The sequence below is a fragment of the Pristis pectinata genome, chromosome 5 (assembly GCF_009764475.1).
Source record: "Pristis pectinata isolate sPriPec2 chromosome 5, sPriPec2.1.pri, whole genome shotgun sequence".
NCBI classification, from domain to species: domain Eukaryota; kingdom Metazoa; phylum Chordata; class Chondrichthyes; order Rhinopristiformes; family Pristidae; genus Pristis; species Pristis pectinata.
The window spans coordinates 69,768,775-69,795,402 of record NC_067409.1 but is presented as its reverse complement, the minus strand read 5'-3'; the positions used below and the strand labels follow the sequence as shown (position 1 = coordinate 69,795,402).

The 26,628-nt window shown below is 44.0% G+C and overlaps 1 protein-coding gene across 1 annotated transcript in view; it reads right to left on the bottom strand.

The window, feature by feature from the left end:
* Positions 1-25,031, bottom strand: part of trak1a (trafficking protein, kinesin binding 1a) — a 216,031-nt gene extending 191,000 nt beyond the window's left edge. Inside the window, exon 1 of the mRNA XM_052015442.1 lies at positions 24,888-25,031. The gene's annotated coding sequence lies outside the window, so the exon portion shown is untranslated. The remainder of the gene's footprint in view (positions 1-24,887) is intronic.
* Positions 25,032-26,628: the final 1,597 nt, after the last annotated feature.

Sequence of the window (26,628 nt, the reverse complement as noted above, 5' to 3'; positions counted from 1 at the left end):
AATTAACTCTGGTTTCAAAATGTCCACAGTATCTTCAGTTGATCAATTCCAAATATACTTCAGTATAGGCTACAGTCTTCATTCTCAGAATTCACACAAGGGTGTCCAGACCTCAGAGGGGATAAAGTAACTTTACTGAATTATTGCCTGCTGTGAGGAAATGAAGAAATACACCGAGACTTGGGGCTTTTATCATTTGAACACAGAACTATAAAATGACAATAACATTGTGCAGAATAGATAAAGATCAGACTGTTCCTTGGGGTTGACAGGTCTAGAATCAAGGCTGAATGCAAGAGATTTCAAACCAAGAGATTTTGAACCAAATTCTTTCATGCACAAGAAATGTATTCATGAAAAAAATTTGGTGACATAAAACCAGTATACAATATTTGTGGTTGAGCAGAGATTTCATCAAATTGAAGATACATTGGGAATTGGTTATTGAACAGAAAGCCAAGAGTAGGAGTAAGCAGATCCTTCTGTATCTGGCAGACTGTGACCAGCGGGAGCAGTGTTTGGGCCCATCTATTGACTACCTCTATCAATAATTTCAGTGAGCGGTGAAATATCGTAGTTCCATATTCGTTGATGATACAGTCGAGGTGGAATCACAAGTACAGGGTAGGATATAAACAAGCCGAGTGAATGGGCAAAAACAGGGCAGACGGAATATGAAATGGGGAAAAATTAGGTCATCACTTCAGTGCACAAAGCAGAAGAGTGTTGAATGGTAAGAACTTCGGCAGTAGTGATGTTAAAGAGACCTACATGTGTTTGTACACAAATTACTGAAGGCCATTGGGTCCCAGTGATTTGTCTGCCTTTAGCCCCATGAGTTTCTCTAATACGTTATCCCTTGTGATCCTTGCCTAACTGAGGAGAACAAACTGTCCACGATCCTCCAGGTGTGGTTTCACCAAGGCTCTTTGCGACTGCAAATTGACTTTATTACTCATTTATTCAAATCCTCCTGTAATAAAAGGCCAATGTACCATTTGCCCTCCAAATCACTTTCTGCACCTACATGTTGGCCTGTTAGGTGCATCGAGTTTTAAAGTAGTCGCTCCAGAGAGAGTGGACCCATTGGTTGAAATTTTTCAAAACTCTAAGTTCCAGGAGGGTACCAGAAGATTGAAAAACAGCCAATGTTCAAAAAGAGAGGAAGTCAGAAGGTGGGAATTATAGGTCAGTTAGTTTAATATCTATTGCTGGGCAGATGCTGGAGTCAATAATCAAAGAGGAAATAACCAATGACTTAGGAAAGCTGGATATAACCAAAGTTAGTCAGCATGGTTTTATGAAAGACAAATTATGTTTGACAAACTTGCTCAATTTCTTTTGAGGACGTGACAGGGAGAGTTAATAGAGGGTACATAGTGAATTTATATTACGGCATTTAACAAGATGCCACATAAGAAACTGGTAGATAAATTAAGAGCCCAAGGTGTTGGATTGTTTTCTATGTGACAACCTGTTTTCTATGTGACAACCTGTTTTCAGAGTTGGAATAAATGGGTCCTTTTCAGGGTGGAGGGATATAACCGGGAGTACTGCAGGGATCAGTTCTTAGCCCTCGATTGTTCACTATTTATGTTAATGACCTGGAAGGAAGGAACAATCTGTAAAGTTTCCAAATTTGTCATTGATAAATAGGTGGAAGGGCATGTTGTGATGAGGACATTGTGATTCTGTAACGGGATATAGATAAAATGATTGGGTGAAAACCTGGCAAATAGTGAGATCATCCACTTTGATAAGAGGAATCAAAAGGCAAATTATTTAAATGGAGAGAGATTTGCAAATGAGTGAAGTTCAAAAGGGATCTAAGTATTCTAGTGCATGAATCACAAAGTTAGCAGGCAGATCCAACAAGTTAAGACAGCAAACGACATGTTGGCCTTCATTGCAAAGGGCCTGAAGTTTAAGAATAGGGAGGTTTTGATCCACTTTGTTGGTGAGGCCACACCTAGAATACGTTCACTTTTGGTCCCTTTACCAAAGGGAGGGTACAGTAGCACTGGAGGAAGTCCAAAAGGAGATTCCCCAGGGTAATTCCTGAGATGAGAGGGTTGTCCTATCAAGGGAGGCTAGACAGTTCCTTGGAGTTCAGAAGAATGAGGGGGTGATCTTATTCAAACACAAGATCCTAAGGAGGATTGATAGGGTAGATGTTGAAATGTTCGTACTAGTGGGAGAGTCACAAACAAGGGAATATAGTTAAAAGCTGGTTATTTAAAACAGAGGTCCATAGAAATTTCTGCTCTCATGAATCTCCAGAATTCTCTGCCCCTGGCAGGGGTAGAAGCCAGATCATTACATCTATTAAAAGGTGGAGATGGATAAGTATTTAAAAGACTGAAGAATCTGAGGAGTTTGGGGTACTGCCACAGAATAGCAGAGGGCAGCATCGATCAGCCACAATTATATTGAATGGTGGGGCAGGCTTGAGCAGCCTGGTGACCTACTCCTGCTCCTATTACCTTGGATGTACTTACTTTAGAGGGGGTGCAATGAAGGTTCATCAGACTGATTCCAGGGATGACAGGTTTGCCATACAAGGAGAGTGAATAGGCAGGGCCTAATCTCTGGAGTTTAGAAGAATGAGAGAGAGATCTCATCAAAACTTGTAAAGGATAGAGGCAGAAAGATTTCCCCTGTCTGACGAGTGTAGGACCCGAACAATGGTTTGAGAATAAGGTATCAGCCACTTAGGATGAGATGAGGAGAAATTTCTTCAGAGGATGGCAAACCTTTGGAATTCTCTATCCTGGTAGACTACAGAAGCTCATTCATGGAGTTTATTCAAAAGTGATCGAAATATTTCTGGTTATTAAGGGAATCAGAGGGATATGAGGATAGTGTTCAAAAATGGCCCGAGGTCAAAAAGCCATGATCTTCATGAATTGTGGAGCAGCCTTGAAAAGCCAGACAGCCTACTCCTGCTGCTATTAGTATATTCTTTGAAAATATGGCAAAATAAAAAGCACAGGAAATACTCTGCAGATAAGGTAGCATCAGTGGAGAGAGGGAGAAACAGAGGTAATTTTTCAGGCCGACGATTCACCCTGAAGGATGGCCGTCAACTAAAGCACTCGTTCACTACCTACAGAGTCCTCCCAAGAATTTCCACCTTTTCCCATTTACACAAAGGAGACATCAGCACAGACCTCCAGCCTGATTGGCCGGTTTGTTTTACCTTCAAGAGCTTTCGTCTGTGGTCCTTCCTCAGAGCATAATCCTTCCCAGAAATCGGGCTCCAAGAAGTAATGGTAAATTGGTAGCTACCTCGTACATTTTCACACAAGATCCTTTCCTTTTGCCAGCTTTTTAATGCCATCAATAGATCATATTCCCCACGTAGAATATTTTAGTAACTTCAGTTTAAACAAAAGATAGGCACAAAAATAAAATGAGATATGTTTAGACTTCATTCCAGGATTATTTGCTCTGAAGGCATCCTGTGTGCTTTCTGAAAACTCCATCCTCTGAAGTCAGTGAATGGCCCCTATCAGTGCTTAGTCCGACATTTTTAACTTTATTTATGACTAATCTAATGACCAAATACATCTGTTCTCTATAAAACAGATCTTACTACAGTGGGTCTGTCTGGCAACCAGAGTAAATGACTGCCACTGAGACCTGATTTATGCTGTGTCTATGCCGTTGAAGCACACAAACCATATTGAGTCTCCTGTCAGAATAGCAGGAGCCTGGCCAGGGCTATATCTGAACAACAAATACAGTACATTAAAAAAAAGGACAGTGGTGGCTCAAGTTATTCACATCATTATTCTGTTTGCAGTTGATCACCACCGCCAGACACAAAGGAGAAGGAGAGGTTCCCCCACCACGTTGAATTGAAAAATTTACAGAGAGATCATTGAAGGACCCATGGAGGGAAATGAATGCAGACTTTCCAAGTGAGATAGCTTTCATTTCACACACAAGATGAACATCATGAAAGCTGGATATTGATCACAAGCACCAAAGCAAGTGCTCTTCTAATTTTTCAGCAAATTCTGATTTTAAAACATGGGGGGCAATTTTGGAAGAGGTGTTTTACTGAAGCTTATAGTTTGCAAATGACAGTTCAGTCTTCCAATGCTAATATTCCAAATGTAATTTGCTCTTCTCACACAGTGCCTTTCACACCCTTTACAGAACCACAGAAGACAATGGCCCAGTAAAACAATCACTGCATCACATTGGAAATAAGGAAGCAATGTACATAGAAAGATCCCAGTCAGCAACATGTTACTGTCCTAATTAACCAACCAAATAATCTGCTGAAAATTAATTTGCTACTTACAGTTTTGTATTAGAATGTATGAAAGTTAAAAGATCAACGGGTGATTTTCCCTCATTAATACACCAAGAAATTCCAAAAGGCACCAACATGTGGACCAATGACTAGTCTCATCACTCTCCCACCACAAACTTGGTGTAATTGAGGCCCAAGGTCTCGGACACAAGTAACTAAGAGTTGCACATTTTCGCCAAGTGCCCCCAAACTGGGGCTTTGGCCGAGGAAAGCAACTGTGGCCTCTCCTTGAAACAAAGGTGACTGTGTCTCCTGGCACTCAAGGTCAGGATGGTGATGGAGGAGAGATCAGCCAAGACTGGCCCAAGATTTGCTGGTGGTGGGGAGAGCAGGGGAGGCAGGGAAATGGGCCAGAGATATTGAAAAGCAAGGAGGAGCTAGGGCAGGGGAATTTGGTACATACAGGCAGGACAGGGGTGAAAATATCACTGCAGTTAGTGAGGGGTTTGGGAGGCCAGCTGTACAGTAGGGAAGGGGGAGGGAAAACAAAACAGATTAGGAGGCAAGATATTGACACAAAAGATGGGAGGGCTCCAAGGCTTTTGCTCCATAGTTGACTGCGCTGTAGACATGTGAGGCAGGTGTTCTGGGAGTGAAAGCCCATTATCCCAGGAATGTTTGCCAACACCCACCCCAACTCAATGTGGTCTATGCCCCTATGCAATGCTGTCAATAGGGGTGGCATCACTCCATACTAGCTCGACCAATAGGACATGGCACAAGGGATGACATAACCTAATGCAGGCCTGATCAATAGGGCGAGGCACGAGGGATGACATCACCCCATGCGAGCCGGATGCAAATATTACAACGGGGATCACTCAAGTGACCCACAACCCGTGGTGTCCAATGGAATTTACCACTTAGTGCAATTTGACCCAGACATATTGCAAATGTGGTTTGCTCTGGATTAAATCAATTGTCAATGGTGCTGATAAATCCAGACTCTGGAATGAAGCAAACAGTTCCAGCCACATTGGTGTACGGACCAAGGTGAACTGGAGTAGAAAGCCTGCTGTCAACTTGGCAGCAAATTAGTCGTTCTCCAAGAAGACAAGAACGTGGATGTTGAAGCTCGCTGAGCATCTGCAGCCAGCAAGACTGTCTGTCTTCAAAGAACTGGCCCATACAGATACCTGTCAATGTACTGACATCACTCGGCAGCTGTGTCACAGTGAAGAGGGAAGGACAAGTGCACAAAATGTCCTTGGGCTGCTCTCCAGCATCCACACATTGTTGCAGACTAAACACGAAAACCTATGTTCACACTGGGTGGGAATGAGTTGCTACCAATTCCTCCTCCCACAGTGACAACAGAACCTGAGGCACATGGTACTGTAGGTGCAATACAACAGAACAGTGTGTTGGTGGAAAGTGCAGTGTATTCCAGCAACAACTAATGATGAAAAATAAGGTGTATTGGGCTGCAACTGATCACCAGATTTATAAATGACCTGGACAATGAGATAGAAAGTTACATATTCAAGATTCCCACTGACATTGCTGCCTTATACTTCCACCCACATCACATACAAAGATATTTCTCCCCTCAGGATCGATAAGGACTTGCTCAAACTCAGGTTTTTGGGTTCCAAGTTGACTGATGAGATAATAGGGAAACCACAGACTCTGTCACAGGTGGGTCAGGAGGTGGCTGACAGGGTGGGTAGCCAGCAAGGTCACACACAGGGTCTCTGTGTGCTCCTGATGCATGGACGTCCTGAAAGCTCCTTCGCCACTGAGTTTTAAAACTCCGAAGACTTGTTACTTTGCCAGTTGGGCGTTAGCAAGGCTGAGGCAAACAGGTTTCTGTGGGATGACTGAGTTTAAGGGCGGAGTTGCCATTAAGGAGCTCTGTGGTGTTATATGCAGAAGTCATACAGCATGGAAATGGGCCTTTCAGCTCACTGTGCCTAGCAGCCCATACTATTCCCATTTACCGGCACTTGGCCTGTCACCTTCTACATCATGACATTTCAAGTGCTCGCCTGGATACTTTCCAGAACATTTTAGAATCTGTGCCTCCAGGCTGAGGCAATGTCCTCGAAGTTTCAATCACCTTCTGCATGAAACACAAATTCCTCCTCTAAATCAGCCACCTGTCAAACCTATACCCTCTACTAAAAGACAAGGTTTCTCACCATCTATCCTACCCATGCCCTCATCCTCCTTCCGAGGAAAACAAACCCAGCCCATCCAGTTTCTCCACATAACCGGGACCCCCATCCCATGGAGAACAGTACACAGTACTCCAGTTCTATTTTCATCAATGTTTTATAAAGCTCCACCAGGACTTCCCTGCTCTTTTATTCTATGCTCCAGCTAATGAAGACAAGCAAACTGCATGCCTTCTTCATCATTCTGTCCACCTGTACCGCTACCTTCAGGGATCTTTGGACATGTTCACCGGGGTCCCTTTGTTTCTCACTGTACCTCGGTACAAATGACAATAATAAACCAATACTCCGAGGGCCCAACCATTCATGGTATTATTAGAACTCCCAAAGTGCAGCACCTCACACTCATCAGGATTAAAATCCAACTGCCATTGCCCTGCCCAATTTACCAGCCAATCAATAACATTCTGTAGCCTAAAACTTGCCTCCTCATTTAAAAGATACTTGGACAGGAGCATGGATAGGAAATGTTTAGAGGGATATAGGCCTAATGTGGGCAAATGGGACTCACTTTGATGGAAGTCTTGGGTCGACATAGACCAGTTAGGCAGAAGGGCCTGTTCCTGTGCCGTATGAGTCTTATGATTCTAACAAAAGTGTTACACAGTCAAAAAGCTGTTCCTTCCTTCCAGTAAGCATTGACTGCCTTTCTCCCTGATGAATTCACCCCCATTCTTGGCTCTCAGTGGGTTGGGGACTTGTGTGTACCAGCTGTAGTTGGGTTTGACTGTGCTTTAGAAGCCAGACTTCTCATGGCTGAAATCACGTTGCTGAGGTGTTCATAGGCTGAACAAATAGGCAAAACTGAAATGGATTTCCACTTCCACTTAGAACTTGAAAGAATAAAACAGAGGATCATCCGAATTATAAGAGTCAGTGGACGTCAAAAGACTTGGGTGGAGTTGGGTCCATCTATATTGGTATAATGTCATAACAGGGACAGAAAATAACAGCAAAAATTTGCCTTTGTCTGCAGGCCAAGTGTACACATGGGTGTACTAACTTCTACCTCATGCTGTACAAAGCTTTGAATAAACTGTACCTGCATGGTTGCCAGCAGTTATGGCCAATACTGTTCAGAATGGCTACATTGGTTTTAGCAGCAATGCCACAGAGAATGATGCAGAGTGATACCTGGCCTTTCCAAGGGTTAACTTGCAAGGAGATCATGCAAACCAGGTTTGTGATCCCAGGAATGTACAAGGTTAAGAGGTGATCTGACCGAATTATTATCTAATCATTCACAAAATATTAAAAAAAAGCACATATCACACTGTCAGTGGTGTTACTGAAAAAAATTTAAATCAAGGGATACCTGCAGAGGGCATTGGTGAGCACCATGTACACTGTTGGTGTCCTTCTTCTCGGAAGGATGCAAATTCATTGGAACAGTTCAGACCAGGTTTATTGAACTGATACCTGGACTGGGTTAATGAGGAATGTTTGGAATAATGAGGTTTGTATCCACTAAGAGAGTCAGAGTCAGACAGAACAGAAAAAGGCCCTTCAGCTCAACTGGTCCATGCTGACCAAGATGACCTATCCAAGCTAGTCCCATTTTACAGCGTTTGGGCCATATCCTTCTAAACCTTTCTGGTCCACGTACCTGTCCAACTGTCTTTTAAAAGTTGTTTATGTACCTGCCTCAACCACTTCCTCTGGCAGCTCATTCCACATAAATATCACCCTTTGTGTAAAACAAGTTGCCCCTCAGGTTCCTATTAAATCTTTTCCCTCTCACCTTAAACCTATGCCCTGTAGTTCCTGATTGCCCAACCCTGGGAAAAAGACTGTGTGCACTCACCCCATCTCTGTCCTTCATGATTTTATACACCTCTGTAAGATCATCCCTCAATCTCTCATGCTCCAAGAAATAAAGTTGTAGCCTGTCCAACGTCTCCCTACAACTTGGTCCCACAAGTTCTGGCAACATCCTTGTAAATCTTTTCTGTACTCTTTCCAGTTTACTAACTTAAAGAGCGACCAAAACTGAACACAATGCTCCAAGTGCAGCCTCACCAGCATCCTGTACAACCACACCACAACCTCCCAACTTCTGTACTCAATGCCTCAGGCAAGATTGGATTGAGAGATTGGATATGAAGATGATGTTTCCCATTGTGGGAGAATCTCAATCTAGTGGTCACTGTTTAAAAATAAGGGATCACCCATTTAAGACAGATGAAACAAAACATTTCTTTCAAAAGATGCTGAGTCTTTGGAACTCTAAAAGGCAGTGGATAGAGTGTCTTCAAATATTTTTTAAGGCAGAGGTAGTTATATCTGTGGTAAGGAAAAGGTGAAAGGTTGCTGGGGAAGACAGGAATGCAGAGTTAAGGTTACAATCAGATCAGTCACAATCACATCAAGTGGTGACACAGGCTTGGAGAGCCGAGTGGTCTTCTCTTGCTCCTAATTTGTCTGTTTCTATGGAGTTGGATCAGAGCCCACCCTTGCTCCCATTGAACACCAGCACAGGCTCAAGATGCTAAATAGTCTGACCCAATACAAATTCTACCAGCACAGATAAAGCACAGATCTCACTTAAAAACAGAATTTCTATCCTTTTTTGTTAAAAGACTTGAGCAATGCCCAAATCCTGAAAAATGACGATCACCTCCAGCAATTTTTGTCAGTCCCAAACTGCCCTTGAGAAGGTGGGGCCGCGCTACCATCTTGAACCACCGTAGGACCTGCTGGCAAAGGTGTTCCCAGTGCTGTTGGGGAGCGATTCCGGGGTTTAGACTCAGTGATGAAGGACCAACTATAAATTTCCAAGACAGGATGGTGTTGGACATGGTGGGGAACCTGCAGGTGATGGTGCTCCCCTGAGCCTGTTGCCTTATCTTCCTCAGTGGAGGAGGTTCTGTTAGAGTAGCCTGGGTGAGTACATTTGGTAAACATGCAACCACCATGTGCTGGTGGTCAAGGGAATGAATGTTTAGGGTGGTGCATGAGGTGCTCATCATGCAGGCTGCTCTATCCAGGCAAGTGGAGAGTGTTCCATTACACTCCTGGATGGGACCTTAAAGACAGAGAGAAGTCCAAGGTATTGGGGGTAAGTTACTCTCTGCAAGATACCCAGCTTCTGACCTGCTCTTATAGTCATGATATTTACTTGGCCAGTCCTGTTAAGCTTTTGATCAATGCTGACCTGCAGGAAGTTGATGTTGGGGGACTTGGCAGGGGTACTGCCAGTCAATGTCAAGGGGAGGTGGTTACACTCACTTTTGCTGACAATCATTGCCCGGCTGTTTATGGCACGAATGTTACTGGTCACTAATCAGCCCATGCCTGAATGTTGTCTCAAAATTGCTGCATGCAGGCATGGGCTGCTTCACCTGCTGAGAGATACGATTGGAATTAAACATTGTGCCATCTTCAGTGAACATCTCCACCACTGACCTTCTGATGGAAGGAAGGTTACTAGCTGAATATGGTTGGGCCTAGGGCACTGCCCTGAGGAACTCCTTCAGTGACATCCTGAGGCTGGGATGTTTGACCTCCAACAACCACAGCCATCTGTAGTCTCCTTCCCCACATCGTATTTCCAGCAACTGACTCTTTGAAATCTGAATCAGTTTTGCAGCTTGACTGCATCAAGCTTAATCCAACAATCCATGGCAGATCTGTGATCCAACTCCCTCTAACAGCAAATCGGCTGGAGTGTCTCTTAAATAACAGTGACGTCACTTCAAATTACCTCAGTGGTTGTGAAGTTCTCGGGAGCACAGTGAAATAAGTTATATAAATGTGTGTCTCTCTCTTTATAAAATCATTACAAGACAAGAGAAGGCCACTTGGTCCATTGTGTTCATGCCACCTCCTCGAAACAATCCAGTCACTCCCATCCCCCCTTCTTTTCCCACCGAATCCCTGCCTATTATTTTCTCATGCCTATCCAATTCCCCATTAAAAGCCCTGACCGTCTCTGCTTCCATTGCCCTACAGCCACTGAGTTCGGCATCAGAACTACCCCGTGGAAATGTGTTTTTCTACAAACCAGAAGCAGGGCATCATAACCACTTAATTCCACAGTGCTGTTGTATCTTATGACCCGCCACCACACAACGTGCCTATAACTTAAAATCTGTCCCTCCTGGTCCCCAAACCACCTCCTGATGACAACAGCTTCCCACTCTTTATCCTGTCTAAACCAGTCACCATCCTGTGCGTCTCCATCAAAGCACCTCTCAAGATTCTTCTCCATATTTTCTACCAGCATCCAAGCCAATAGATTAACATTTCCAATTATACATATCCTGATGTTATTTTAATGATAATCAAATTAATAAATTCAACTTTATTTTGCACAGTTACCCTGATGGGATTCAGACACATCCCTGGACCTACACTGAGAGTTGTTGAACACTGATGTTGTTCATCACTCAATTTTGAGCAAGACCATGACATCTCGTCTGTGCCGTTGCAATGTGTATGGAGATGGCTGATTAGACCAAATTGGGCTTGAAAATTGCTAACCCAGTAACAAAACCACAATCCTACCATGTGCCTTAAAACATGGAGGAAATGAGACAAGGCATGTGTTTTTTTTTTAGGGAGAACTGGTTTAGAATTTAATAGCATCAATTATTTCAAATGCTAAAGAAAAATCAAATTTGGAAGAAAAGCACAAACAAAAAATTAACTAAATAGTGAACTCCAAAAATGTTTTACATATTACCGAATGTGATGGGTCATACATTCTGAAAGGTTTTTCTTGTCAGGGAAATACCAGAAACACTATTTTGCATGAACCCACGCAACTTCCTTTTCATGTATTTGTAGAATCTGTCAGTGTTTTGGTCGAACATATTGCGGTATAAATATTGTGGTATAAATATTAAATCCCCTGTCCTAAGCCCGAGTGATTGACCTCTCCTGAAATACAATTTGGCTGCTGTCCCAGACGAAAGTGGTTCAAAGCAAGTAGCAGTTTATTCCATCCTGTACTGTGCACTTAGTCCCTGATGCAGCTATAAACCAGAAGTAGCATTTCATAATCACTTAATTCCACAGTGCCACTGTGTCTTACTACCCACCAACACATAAGAGCTCTGACAACCTGCTATTTGTGGCCGTGTCAGAAAACAGACCAAATAAGTACATTGTTGAAAAATACTGCTTTCTTTTAAAATAGATTTACATGCAATACCCACTAACCAGTATTCAGATTTGAAACATCGATCTCATGCTAACCATGATGGAGTAACAAGTGTACACTAAACAGAACGATATTTTGTCAGTGTTATTTAGAAACAATGGAACATGGGAACCAGCGGTGGTCATTTAACCCATTCTGCCATTCAGTGCAGCTGTGATCTGACTCCATGCAGCTGCCATTCCCACCCCAAAACGGTTCACTTTTAATTCTCATTTGCAGTACAGAGTTATCAACTCACTCCACCCTCTGCACGAGGAAGTGTTTCCGAAACACTCCTGAAGCCTGGCGCTAAGTTTTAAATGATGCCTTCCAGTCCAAGTCTACCCAAAGTAGAAACAGATTCTATATTTTGGAAACCTCACTAATATCAATCCTCCACCTTCTAGTCCAGGGAACATCCCTCATGGTTTGTGTGTTGGCTCTTCATGAGTTACCCCTTCGAATCCATGTTTTATTCCATAATCCCATTCTTGCCCTCTCCAGAGAATGTGCCTGCCCTAGAACTGCTCACAGCACTGCAGGTGTGGTCTGACTAGTGGCATTGGAGTCTGAGAGTACAGCAGTAAGCTCTTCAGCCCAGCAAGTGTACACTGACCATCAAGCATCCATAGACACCAATCTCATTTTACTGTGACCACGTTGCCAAGAACTCCAAAATTCTACTACTAACGTACACACCAGGTTCAATTTACAGTGACCAATTAACCTACAAACCATCATGGTTTTGTGATATAGGAAGAAACCAAAGCACCTGGGGGAAACCCATCACGGGGAGAACGTGCAAACTCCACACAGACAGCACTGGAGGTCAGGATTGAATACAGGTCTCTGGCATTGTGAGGCAGCAGCTCTACTGGTTGTGTCAAGACTTAAATTGTTTAGGAAATAAAAATCAAAAATGGCAGCTGCTTTACGAGATGTACATGAAGCTCTTTACATGGTTTTCGACAGCCTGACTGACTGAGATGCAGCAAGATTCAACCCAGGCGGCAGTACTTTGAGGTGGCTATGGCCTCCATCTTCGCAGGCAGAAGATTTCCTGCAGCCAGTCGCTGCCTTCACAATTCAAGCTACACACAAGCTTCACTCTCTCTAGATCTAACAGCTCATACACGAAAGGACTGGAGGGACGATCGATTATCACCATCAATATTTCTGAATTTATATACAGCACACTTTAGCTAATGAAATTTCAAGTACACTCTATCAGAGTGTTAACAAATGAAATGTCACTGAACACAAACTGGGAAAATTGAATAAAAACAAAAAGATGGAAATAAGCAGCAAATTAGACAGCATCCATAGCAGGTACAAGAGCCAACCTTCCAGACCAAAGACAAACCCAGATAACCAAAAACCCCTGGTCAAGAAGGAAGCTTTCAATGGGCACCTTTGTAGAGAAAAGAGACAAATGGTTTTAGGAGAAAAAATTCAAGAGCTTGGAGCCACTGTAGCTGAAGGCATGGCTGCCAATTTTGAACAATTAAAGTCAGGGTCAACAAAGAGGCCAGAATTAGAGGAGCTCAAAGATCTGGGAGGGTTGGAGGAAATTAGAAAGAGGGGGACTGTGAAGACTGTGGAACAGTTGACAAATCAGGATGCGAACTTCAAATTCACAACATTGCTAGACTAGAAGGGAATGTTTGGGACCAAGTGAGGATGTGGGCAGTTGATCTTTCATCAGCTTAGAGAATTAAAATAACCCTGATGTAACTCAGGGATGATTAAGGATTTCATCTGAAGAGAATGAGGTGAGGAGGAGTTGAAGTTACAGATGTTAGACAGTCATGTTGATGGCATGAAATGGAATTAGAAAGTCATCTTGGCATCAGATTGGAGGCTGTGGTGGGACATTGTCTATTTCAGTCTCCAACTGTTAGCAGGGACAATGACTGAACTGTACCCGAGACCAAAGGCAGAGACTTGGTCCAAAGGAGTATGGTCTTCAGGGTAACAAAGTGACTTGGCATTGTAACCATTAAAACTGCACTTTGACAAAAGTATTCATTTCTGGACTCTCTGCTGACTTACACCACACTGTAGCAAATGTGAGCATATTATTGCCAAAAGAGAGGCGTAAACGAGGAGGACCAATGAGGGCAGTGTATTTGATGCAGTCTATATGGATTTTAGCAAAGCTTTAGACAAAGTCCCACATGTCAAAGAAAAGCAACAAGCATATTATGGGATCTGAGCGAGAGAGTGACAATTTGGATCCAAAATTGGCTCAGTGATAGGAAGCAGAGGACAATGGTTGGTGGTTGTTCTTGTAAGTGGACAAGATGCCCATTACCACTGGGGTTCCACAGGGTACACAGTCCCTCACATTTCATTCAATAAATGAGGCACAATCACAAAGCTTGCAGATGTAGCGGATAGCGTAATGCTTTACAGCGCCAGCGACCCGAGTTCAAATCCGGCCACTGTCTGTAAGGAGTATGTATGTTCTCCCCGTGTCTGCGTGGGTTTCCTCCAGGTGCTCCGGTTTCCTCCCACATTCCAAAGACGTATGGGTTAGGAAGTTGTGGGCATGCTATGTTGGTGCCAGAAGCATGACGACACTTACAGGCTGCCCCCAGAACACTACACAAAAGATACATTTCACTGTGTGCTTTGATGTACATCTGACTAATGAATATCTTGTATGATATGAGAATTGCCTTTGTGGTTGACAGTGGGCATTTATAACCTGGAGAGGACATGTATTAATGAGTGAATAAGCTTGAAGGAATTTACTTGTCCCAACCATCAGAGTGATGCATCACCCTTGGACCTACATTCCATTATTTACCATTATTCATTTCAGTCTCTCCTCCTCTGCATGACATCAGCTTTCATTAGGCAACTATAAACTAATTCAGGAAGAACATTTAAATCTCAACACAAGTTCTGGCAGATAGATTCCCTCCTTCACTAACTAAATAAAACAAGACAAATTCAATAGTCATTGGGGAAAGCAAAAATACAACCCAACAGTGATGACTGTAAATCAGATCTGGTCCCACCTTGATCAGCTTTTTATGAATATGTTTACTCTGTGAGCTTCCCGTGGGCAAGGAATTTCATTGCACCCTGGTGTACATCACAATAAACTAATCTGAATCTGATCACATGAGAACAAAAAAATCATTAGTAAGGACACGTCTTTCCCCACAACATCAAAATAACTGGAAAAAAATTCTGAAGAGTAGGAAAATAATACAAAACACATCTTAAAGATAGTTGTCCCTTATAATCAAATGTTGGATCAAACACACACAGTGTGAGCTGGCTCTCTAAGATCACAACCACACAAAGATCACTCAAGTTACCACTTTTTCAGACAGATCTTGGCTGGATTCACAAACTAGGGACGCCTTAAGTGTCCTCATTCAGCACAAGCAGCCTTCCCCCTATACAACAACCTGCAAGTATTGTGTTACCCAGACTTGAACTGGCCAACAAGGAAACATTTAATGGCTCAATAAATCATTGTTACCTCACTTCCAAAATCAATTCAGAAATGGAAAATGATACCAAACATTTTGGCACGAACACTCACTGGATAGTAATGGTAACATTTTGTGAGATATTCCTTAAATAATCAGTGTGGGAAAATGACCTTTCATCTTCATGAACACATTCCAGTTTGGAAAAGCACTACATCAGGACAACATAGATATGGTGCTAAAAGCAGTCCAGGACTTAGACAATATGAAGGTTTGGACTGATCAGTGACAACTGTCAAGCAATCACCATTTCCTCTTGATATTACCAACATCCTGACAAGAGTACAAAGCAGCCAACAAGCCTTACAAATATAATTTATGGACGTAAAAGTGGATCAAACGATGGGTATTCTGTAGAGACCAACTCACCTTTGACCACCAAACACAAGAAACTTCAATAAACACTCTCCACATGCCTGACAAGTGCAGCTCCAGTAACTGTCAACCTGTTCAAAACCATGAAAGACAAAGCAGCCCACTAGATTGGTCCACATCCACTACCCTAAACATTCTCTCAACCACCAGGGTATGGTGGGTGCCATGCACCTCATCCATAGCACTTCCTAACCCAATGCTTGCTGCTGCTGAGAAAGCACCAGCTCCAGGTTACACCCATCACACACCACCAAAATTTGGGTCCAAATCCTGGGAATTCCTTCCAACAGTACAGCAAGTACCTTCACAGGGACTTCAATTGTTCAAGGCAGCAGCTCACCACCACCTTCTCAAGGGCAGCTATGGATGTGCAATAAATACTAGCTTTGTCACAATCCACAAGAGAATAAAAACAAATCAACTGCCTCATTTCAACCTTTATTCAAAAGTACTTTGCCAATTTCCTTGCAGCTCAGGACAGATTACTTGTACAACTCATTGGATAATTGGGATTACACATGATGAAGAATGTCCTTTTATTTTCAGAATGCGATTGAAACCAAATTCCATCAGCTATTTTTTAAAAAAAGAATCCAACAACGAAAGTGGAAAACTCAGAGTCACTTCAGAGCATGTGCTCTAATCATTAGGAATTCAGCCCATGCCGACCAGTGGGCACCCATCCCTAATTAATCCCATTTTCCAGCACCTGGCCCATAGCCTTTCACATCTGGGTAATTCAAGTCCTCATCCAGACACTTCTTAAATGCCGTCAGTAACTCCGCTTCCAGCACTCCTTCCAGGAGCGCATTCCAGGTACTCACCACCTTCTGGGTGAAAAAGGTCCATCTCAGATCCCCTCTAAATCTGTGACCTCTGGTTTTATCTACCTTTGAAATGGGAAAAAATTTCTGCAGTCTACCCCATCTATACCCCTCATTTTTATATAGCTCAGTCATGTCCCCTCTTAATCTCCCCAGCTCAAGGAAGAACAGACCCAGCCTTCCCTCATAACTGAGACATTCCACTCCAGTCAATATCCTGGTGAATCCCCTCTGCACACTCTCCAACACTACCACATCTATCTTATAGTGTTGTGACCAGAACTGCATGCAGTACTCCAGCTGCGATCTGACTAACGTTTTATAGATGTGGAGCATAATGTCCCTGCTCTTGTACTCAGTGCCCCAACTGATGAAGGTCATTGTCCCATATGCCTTCATCATCTATACCAGCTCTCAACAAAAGCAACTCAAACTTCTCCACAGCCTTGTACATGTTTCCTCACATTTATCCAGTTTCCTCCTTGGCTACAATGGAACCAGACTCCACATGATTTGCAGGTAGTGCATTCCAGATTCCAACCACAGTGTTACAAAGCTTTGCCTCACCTTCCTCTTCCTTTTATTCTTGTGACCTCTCGTCCTTGACCCCTCCACAAAAGAGAACACCTCCCTCTACCTATTCTGCCCAAACCCCTTATCATTTTTATACTCAATCAGATCTCTCCTCAAAGTTCTCTGAAGAAAACAGTCCCAGCTCCTCTAATCTTATGACACTAAGATTGGAGGTATCGTGGACAGCGAGGAAGACTTTCAAAGCTTGCAGAGGGATCTAGACCAACTGGAAAAAATGGGCCAGAAAATGGCAGATGGAATTTAATGCAGACAAGTGTGAGGTGTTGCATTTTGGAAGGACAAATCAAGGTAGGAGATACACAGTAAATGGTAGGACACTGAGGAGTGCGGAGGAACAAAGGGATCTGTAAGTTCAGATACATAATTCCCTTAAAGTGGCATCACAGGTAGACACGGTTGTAAAGAAGGCTTTTGGCATCCTGGCATTCATAAATCAAAGTATTGAGTATAGGAGCTGGGATGTTATGGTGAGGTTGTATAAGATATTGGTGAGGCCAAATTTGGCGTATTGTGTGCAGTTCTGGTCACCTAACTATAGGAAGGATATCAGTAAGATTGAAAGAGTACAGAGGAGTATGGAACGAGCTGCCCTCTGACGTGGTAAATACAGGCTCATTCTTAACTTTTAAGAATAAATTGGATAGATATATGGATGGGAGCGGTCTGGAGGGTTATGGACTGGGTGCAGGTCAATGGGACTAGTGGAATAAAGTTTCAGCACAGACTAGAAGGGTCGAATGGCCTGTTTTCTGCGCTGTAGTGTTCTATGGTTCCGTCCTTGTAACTGTAGGCCCTCCTTCCAGGAGCCATTCTCATCAATCTGTTCTGGACCCTCTCTAACACCCTCACATCTTTCCTCTAAAGAGATAATCAGAATACAGCACAAAACTCTAGCTGAGGCTGGATCAGTGCTTTATAAAGGTTCAGCACGACCCTTCTGTTTCTGTACTCCAGCCCTCAAGGGCAATGAGACAAAGGCCAGAATAGTGCATGCCTTATTATTTCTCAACCTTCCCTGCAACTTTCGGTGTCTTGTTCACATATTTCTGTCCAAGGTTTCTTTGCAATTTATACATTGATTAAAACAAAACACTTTGTAACAAACACTCCGCATATACATAACCCTGCACTTCAAGAGAGAGAGCGATATTAAGTCATATTTATTAACCAGATAGGACAGAGAAACATTTACTTTAAGGACTCCATGAGTTCACAAGCATTAAATAGTGAATTTGGCTTAGGTGCTCAATATAAAGTTACTTTGCAAATAATGTACATAGAGCCTTACAGCACAGAAACAGGCCCTTCCGCCTACTGAGTCTGCACTGACCATTAAGCACAATTTTTTTTCTAAAATAGTAATCAGACCTCAGTCCATTTTATTCTCTCCACCTTCCCATAAACTACTCCACCCCTGCAGATGCTACTTCTCACCTACACATTAGGAATAATATAGTAGCAAATGAACATACCAACCCTGAGGATATGGGAAAACCCACGTGGTCACAGATAGAACGCGCAAACGCCACACAGACAGCACCGGAGTCAGGATTGAATCCGAGTCATTGGCAGTATGAGGCAGCAGCTCCACCAGCTGTGCCACCTTGTCACCCCAACTCTCCACTTTCCTGAACAACTGCCTCTCAAGAAGCCCAACACCATCCAAGACAAAGCAGGCACGCCACCCACCACCCAAAGCATTCATTCCCTCCATCACTGAATCTCAGTAGCACTCCAGTTACCAGCTCAGGCTTCTCCAACTCCATCACTGAGAAGGACAAGGGTAGCAGGTTCCATGGCAACACCACCAGGTGCAGGTTCTGCTCCGAGTCAAACCCCATCCTAATTTGGAAATACACATATACTGTTCAGACTCAAAATGTTGAGATCTTATCAGATCACGTGCAAGTGAGTTTTCACAGTGCACTGGGATATTATTACTGCTTAATAACTTCCCCACCAATGCCGAGAGGTTAGTTCTTTCAAAAGGACTTCAAAATTCCATCAATTTTAAGATACAAAACAATTTTAGTTTGTTTTATTTGTGTTAGTGGTATTTTAGCATTAACCTTAATGTTATGTTTATGTCCCAATCTTTATTTCATTCTACGTAAATTATTTAAACAGCTTTTAAAAATTTAGACTTTTTAAAACTTCTCAATTTGTTGTCTTGAGAAATTTTCCAACATGAATAGCTGCTTAACTGCTTGATGGCATTATCGTTGCTAACACCAGATTGATATTCATGTTAGGAAAGGGAAAATCCATACTAGTAATTGCTGAATCTTGAGCTTGCTGCAGGGTTACCGACAAGCATCACCTCAATGATCATTGGAAAATCTATGCTATTTTTATTCATTGTACCCAAAACATGATTAACAACCATCACATCATTACTGCAAACCTCAAGTCAGAGTCATACAGCACAGAAATAGGCCCATTAGCTCAAATGGCCCACGCCAACCAAGATTCCCATCTAAGCTAGTCCCATATCCCGCTAAACCTTTCCCATCAATGTACTTGTCCAAGTGCCTTTTAAATGTTGTTAATGTACCTGCCTCAACCACTTTCTCTGGCAGCTCATTCCATGCACCGACCACCCTCTGAGTGAAAAAGTTGCCCCTCAGATTCCTATTAAATCTCTTCCCTCTCACTTAGATCTATGCCTCTAGTTCTTGATTCCCCAAACCTGGGAAAAATACTGTGCACATTCACTCTATCTATACCCAACAGCAAAACTGATAACCCAGCACCCTCAGGACATTGGAAAATCTGTCGGTCTGGCACCACCAAACAAGTAGATTTGACCCCCTTTGATATCCCAGCACATTTTTCATTCACTTTTCTTCAATTACAGTTGCTGGAAATCTTAACTAAAAGAGAGTACAGGAAATACCCAGCAGATCAGACAGCATCTCTGGAGAAGGGAACATTGAGTTAATGTTTATGGGAACCCAAACATCAATTCACTTCAACTTCTTATTCAATACGTCTCTCCAGATCACCAGTAACTGCTCTGTCCTGCAGCCGACCATTACAGCACATTACAGCTCCTCTCTCCCTAATTGCTGGCTCCAAAAGTTACCTGACCACCTTGCTCTCCAACCCATCACAGACATTCCTCCTGTTCCCTCCATCCCTCCCTCTCCCGGCAACTTAAAACATTTATTTTTGCATTTTTCCAGTTCAGAACAAGTTTCATCAATCCAAAACACCAACTTGGTTTCTGTCTCCACAAACGCTGTCTGACCTGCTGCTTTTCTGTTATTCTTCCCCATATTTCCAACCTCTCCAGTTTTTTGTTGCTTCAATGACTGTTCAGTAGCAATGCTGAGTGAGGGATAAATATCAGCCAGGACACTGGCGTAACCCACCCCCTCTTCTCTTCTTCAAAGTCATGCCACATTCTCTTTACATTAGATGGGGCCTGGTGCAATGGCTCATCCAAAAGGTAGCTGCTCTCACAGTGCAGCACTCTCACTCCTGCACCTCCTGTCAGCACAGATCTTTGCACTCCAACCTCAAGAGTAGCCCATAACCTTCTGCATAAAGGGACATGTAAACCCAGAGTCAGAAGTGGCATGAAGCATCTTCAGAAAACAGAAGAGAGAATTGTGGAATTTTGGATCAAGTGCATGAACTGAAAGTCACCAGATTTGTTTTGGCAAGTCCCATCAAGTGGCTCAATGACTATTGCCCAGTAGCATTCATATCTACTGTGATGAAGTGTTTCAAAACGTTGTTTATGGCTAGAATTAACTCCTGCCTGAGCCAGGACCTGGACCTGCTGCAATTTGCCTCCCACCACAACAGGTCTACAGCAGATGCAATCTTACTGGCTCTCCACTCTTCTTTGCAGCACCTAAACAACAGCAAAACATTTATCAAGCTGCTACTTTTTGATTACAGCTCAGTGTTCAACACCATCATCCCCTTAGTACTAATCAGCACCACGCTTCAAAACCTGGGCCTCTGTACCTCCCTCTGCAACTGGATCCTCGACTTCCTTATTGGGAGACCACAGTCAGTGTGGATCAGTAGTAAAATCTCCTCCTCGCTGACAATCATCACAAGCGCACCTAAAGGATGCGTACTTAGCCCACTGCTCTGCTCTCTCGACAATCCTGACTTGCGTGGCTAAGCACAGCACAAATGCCATTTATAAATTCGCCACTCTTGTTGGTAGAATTTCAGATGGTGAAAAGGACACATACAGGAGTGAGATAGATTGGCTGGTTGAGTTGTCACAACAACAACCTCGCACTCAACATCAGTAAGACCAAGGAATTGATTGTGGACCGGCAAGGAGAAGTCAGGAGAACACACGCCAGTCCTCATTGAGGGGTTAGCGGTGGAAAGGCTGAGCAGCTTCAAGTTCCTGTGTGTCAACATCTCAGAGAATCTATCCTGGGTCCAACACGTGATGCAATCATGAAGAAGGCATGCCAGTGACTTCACTTCATAAGTATTTTGAGGAGATTCGGTATGTCACCAAAGACTCTTGCAAATTTCTATAGATGTACAGAGGAGAGCATTCTGACCAGTTGCATCGCAACCTGGTATGGAGGCTCCAATGCACAGGATCGCAAGATCTGCACAGGGTTGAAGACTCAGTCATCTCCATCACAGGCACAACCCTCTCCACCATTGAGGATATCTTCAAGAGGCAGTGCCTCAAAAAGGCAGCGCCCATCACTAAGGATCCTCACCATGCCTTCTTCTTGTTACCACCATCAGTGAGGAGGTACAGAAGACTGAAGACCCACACTCAACATTTCAGGAACAGCTTCTTCCCCCTCCACCATCAGATTCCTGAATGGTCCATGAACACTACCTCGTTATTCCTTTTGTTTTTGCACTGCTTATTTTTGTAACTTATATTAATTTCGTGTCTTTGCACAGTACGACTGCCACAAAACAACAAATTTCACATCACTTAAGTCAGCGATAACATCTGATTCTGATTGTGGTTTACGTTATAACAAGCTTGAAGGATTTGATGCTGCATTGGATGTGAATGTAGGAGGCACGATTTCTAAGTTTTCAGATGACAGTGAGGAAGGTTGTTGAAGGCTACAGCAAGATTTAGAACAGATGGAAGGTTGGGCAGAGCGTTGGCAGAGGGAATTCAATCCCAACAAGTACATGGTCATGCACTTTGGGAAGAAGGAAGTATACAGTAAATGGTGAAACCCCAGGGAGTATTGATGAACTGAGACACCTTGGGGTTCAAGGCCATAGTTACCTGAAGGAGGCAACACAGGTAGATAGGATAATGAAGGTAGCATTTGGCATACTTGCCCTCAATAGGTAGGGACAGAGAATATAAGAGTTAGGACATCACGTTGCAACTTTATGAAACAGTGGAGCAACAAAAAACCTGCTGGAGGAACTCAGTGGGTTGAGCAGCATCTGCGGGCGGAAAGAAATTGTCGACCCTTCAGGTCAAAACCCTGCATCAGGACACTGGTTAGACCACACTTGGAATATTGTGTGCAGTTCTAGTCACCACGTTATAAGAAGCGTGTGGTTCTTTGGAATGCATGTGGAGGAGATTCACCAAAATGTTGACTGTATTGGAGGACATTAGTTATGTGGAGAGAATGGATAGGCTGGATTGGTTTTCCCTGGAGCAGAGGAGGCTGATAGAGGTATACAAAATTATGAGGAATAGATAGGGTAGATAGTTAGAATCTTTTTCCATAGTAGTATCAAAAACAAGAGGGCATAGGTTTAAGGTGAGAGGAAGGAGTTTTAAAGGGGAGTTCGGGACATTTTGATTGTTAACACAGAGTAGCTGATATCTGGAACATGCTACCAGAGGAGGTGGTGGAATTAGATACAATCACAAACTTGGGAGACATTTGGACAGGCACTGAATAGACAAGGCATAGAAGTATGTGATCCTAATGCAGGCAAATGGCATGAATGTAGATGGGCAAAAAGGTCATCATTGACATAGTGGGCAGAGGGCCCTTTTCTGTACTGGACAACACTACGCTGGATGATATTATTGCAAGAGAATCAAAATCTGGATCTCTGTCACAAGATGCGAGTGTGAATCCTCCCATGGCAGGAGACGAAGCTAGCTTCAAGTAATTACATAAAACCTGGAAACAGACAAAAAAAAAGCTCATCTCAAGAAGCCTAAATGTGAAACCCTGAATCTTCTGGACCGTTGTCAAAAACCCCTTAAGTTCACTGAGGCCCTTCCAGGGAGGGAGCCCCCAGCCTTTAGCCCATGCCTTACACAACTCCGGACCAACCAACATGTCACTGAAACCTTAACTCATACTTCATTGTCAATTAGGTATGGATAATAAATGCCAGCATCACCAGCAACACCCTTAAATGATTAAATCTTTTTAAAAAATGTGCAGCCTCTGCCAACATCTGCTTTTTTTAATTTCATATATGAGGTCTGATACAAACTTGTTGATGTATAGAGGGGACTGAAACACATCTAACATCCAACTTCATTTTTTTTGATAGTTTCCCTTCCAGATGTATTATTTAAATAAATACTTGGGTCATGAAAATAATCCATTTACAAAAAAAAAAATAGCAAAGCATCTCTTACATGCACATGGTGGCTACAATTCAAGTGTAAGTATCATCAACAAATCTCCATTTATAAAATGTCTTTGACATAGCAATAACCCTTCAAGGTGCCTTATGAGATGAAGTAAATTGATGGATCCACACCAAGAGATATTGGAGCAGATGTCAAAACTCTTGGTCAATCACAGTTTTGAAGAAGTTCATGTTTGGGGGAGAAATTAGGACAGCCAGGCATGGATTTGGGCATAGTAAATGCCAAAACTGGAGAATCACTGATATACAGAGGAGGGACAGGGAGAGGAAAGGACAAGACAATGGGGGGGGGGGGGGGGGCATTTGAAAATAAGGAGGGGGTGAGAGTCAGGACGTGAGCAGCAGCTGACCACTACAGATCACTGCAACCAAATCCAGCTCTGCCCTTATACCCTGCAAAACCTTGGCTCAGTTCCAAGCAGTTTATCAGGACACAATGAGAAAATGGATCTAGCATCTGATCCCTTCCTGGACACGGGCTTTGCCTTTCCACCACTGCCCCTACTCTGCTGAAAGCCACTCGGCAAAGGCCGCTTGCTTCAGGCTTGAAACCATTTACTTGTGAAAGCAACTGAACAGTCTGGCCTGTTCTGGGTTCTTCTTCCCCAGCACGGGTCAGTTCAACTCCAGAGTCCGAGAAAAAAGCCAGTTCCTACTTTGAAAGCGCCATTAAACAGGGGTAGAACAAGAACAAATGTCAGCGGTTCGGCGGGGAGATTGAACATCTGGGAATGCTACAATTGGTGAGATCTGTTTAATCCTAAAATGGCCCTTAAAATTCATTTCAGGACCCGCACTCCGGAGCCAGTCTCACCCATAACCGAATATGGAGCGTGCAATGCTGCACATGTCTCGGTATTCAGTTACCGTGAACCCAGTCGCAGTATAATTAGCAACAGACAATCTCTGGGGGACAACCTATACCCCAGAACCAGGCAAGTAATCCACAACTCACTTCCGCGTCAAGGGGCAGCATTGAACCCCCATTGTGCAAACTTCTCTCAGCGGGAGGAGCTGGCAAACAACGTCGCCTTTGGCCAGAGTATAACGGCACCTTCCCCTGCAGCAGGACAAACCATTCACAGTGCCCCTGCACACACAACTCCCCATGTAGTGAAACTGAGCCCCGCGCTTGTTCTAATGTCGCTGTATCAGTAAATGGCATGCAACAACACAACCTGGTTCTCTAGTTCACCAACCTTATCAATCTCCCTCAACTGCAAGCCAGGCTCCTGATAATTGAGTTAGGCTCATTACAGTCATTGTTCTGTGCCGGCACCGCCACAATCCCCTCCGCCCCCCGGCCACACAGGCAGGTGAAACCTTCCCCCACCCCCTGGCACTTACCGCCTGACCGGCGGATCAGAAGAACGCTTCACCCCGCTCCGTTTCCCTCCGTTGTCCTCTTCGACCTTCCCACCACTCGGTTTGAAGCGCCCGCTTTCCCCGGCGCCCAATTCCTCCCGACACCTCGGCTCCCCGCCTGCCTCGGCTCAGCGGCCGCCAGTACCCAGCTTCACAGCATCAGTGCCCGGGCAGTGGGTGTGGAAGACGCCGGCTCATCCCTCCACTCCACTCCCTCCTCTGTCACTCGCACCCCTTCGCCCTCACACAGCCCGGCTGTAATCCTTCCCCTTCTACAATGCAAACAGGCACAAGCCCCGGCTTTTCTTCTCCATGCTGCTGTTGCTAGGATCTATTTCCCTGTCAAAGGCGGGGACTGCACTCCGAGTTACGTCACCCAATGGGGGATGGGGAGGAAAGGGTGTGTTGCAGCCCACTCTACAGCTCCTCCTGCGCTCAGTGTCCCTCTGATAGTGTTGTACAGCTATCTTGTACCTTCCTGTCTTAATGCCATCTGTTCATCACTGTGGCTGAGGACATTTAACAGAACGGTCTGATCCACCAAACATCAAATTTGCACGTGTTTCCTTTTGAAATGGTGTCCCCAGGCGATGTGTGTGTATAAATGCGGAGCGGTTACAAGATAGTGCACAGAGCTGGTGGTTTGCGTTTATGGTCCACATTTCTCTTGGATTGCAATGTGACTGTCGGTCTGGTGGATTGCTAGCAATGTTATAATACACACGCGGCTGGAAAATAAACCCTAATCAGGGTTCCAATGTCTTTTGTGTCAGGATCCTTGGACAGAGTAATGCATTACTCACTCATGGAGAATGAAATTGTCCGCCTGCAGGATACCAAGTATTGAATGAGCAAGAAATGTCTCTAAATAAATATGGAGAGGAGACGGCAGGAAGTAGGACCAGGAGCAGGCCCTTCACCAAACTGTCTACTGACATTTACTACAAACCCACTGACTCCCAGAGCTACTGAGACAACACCTCTTCCCACCCTGTCACTTGTAAGCACGCCATCCCTTATCTCATTTTCTTTGTCTCCACTGCATCTGTTCTCCAGATGAGGCCTTCCACTCCAGGACATGGAGATGTCTTCCTCTTTCAGGAAATTGGGCTTCTCCCCTGTTGTGGTTGATGGAGCCCTCACTCGCATCACCTCTGTTTCCTGCACTTCTGCTCTTACCCCCACTTCCCTCCAGACAGAAAAGGGATCGAGTTCCCCTGGTCCTCACCTTTCACCCCACCAGCCTCTGCATCCAACATATCATTCTTCACAACATGATCCCACCACCAGCCACATCTTCCCCACCCCACGCCTTTCTGCTTTCCACAGACATCGGTCTCTCTGTGACTCCCTGGATAATTTTTCCTCCACACCCACCCATCCACCCCTCCCCATCCCTCGCACTTTCTCCTGCAGCAGTAGGAGATGTAACACCTGTCCCTACACCTCCTCCCTCACCACTATCCAGCAACCTAAACAGCCCTTCCAGGTGAGGCAGACATTCACGTGCACCTCCTCCAACCTTGTCTATGTCATTTGGTGCTCTCAATGTGGCCTTCTCTACGTCAGTGAGACCAAGCGCAGACTAGGCGACCGTTATGCCAAGCACCTGTGCTCTGTCCGCCATGGCCATCTGGAGCTCCCAGTTGCATGCCATTTTAATTCCTTTTCCCATTCCCACACCAATCTGTCTGTCCTCAGCCTCTTCCACTACCAGGGTGAG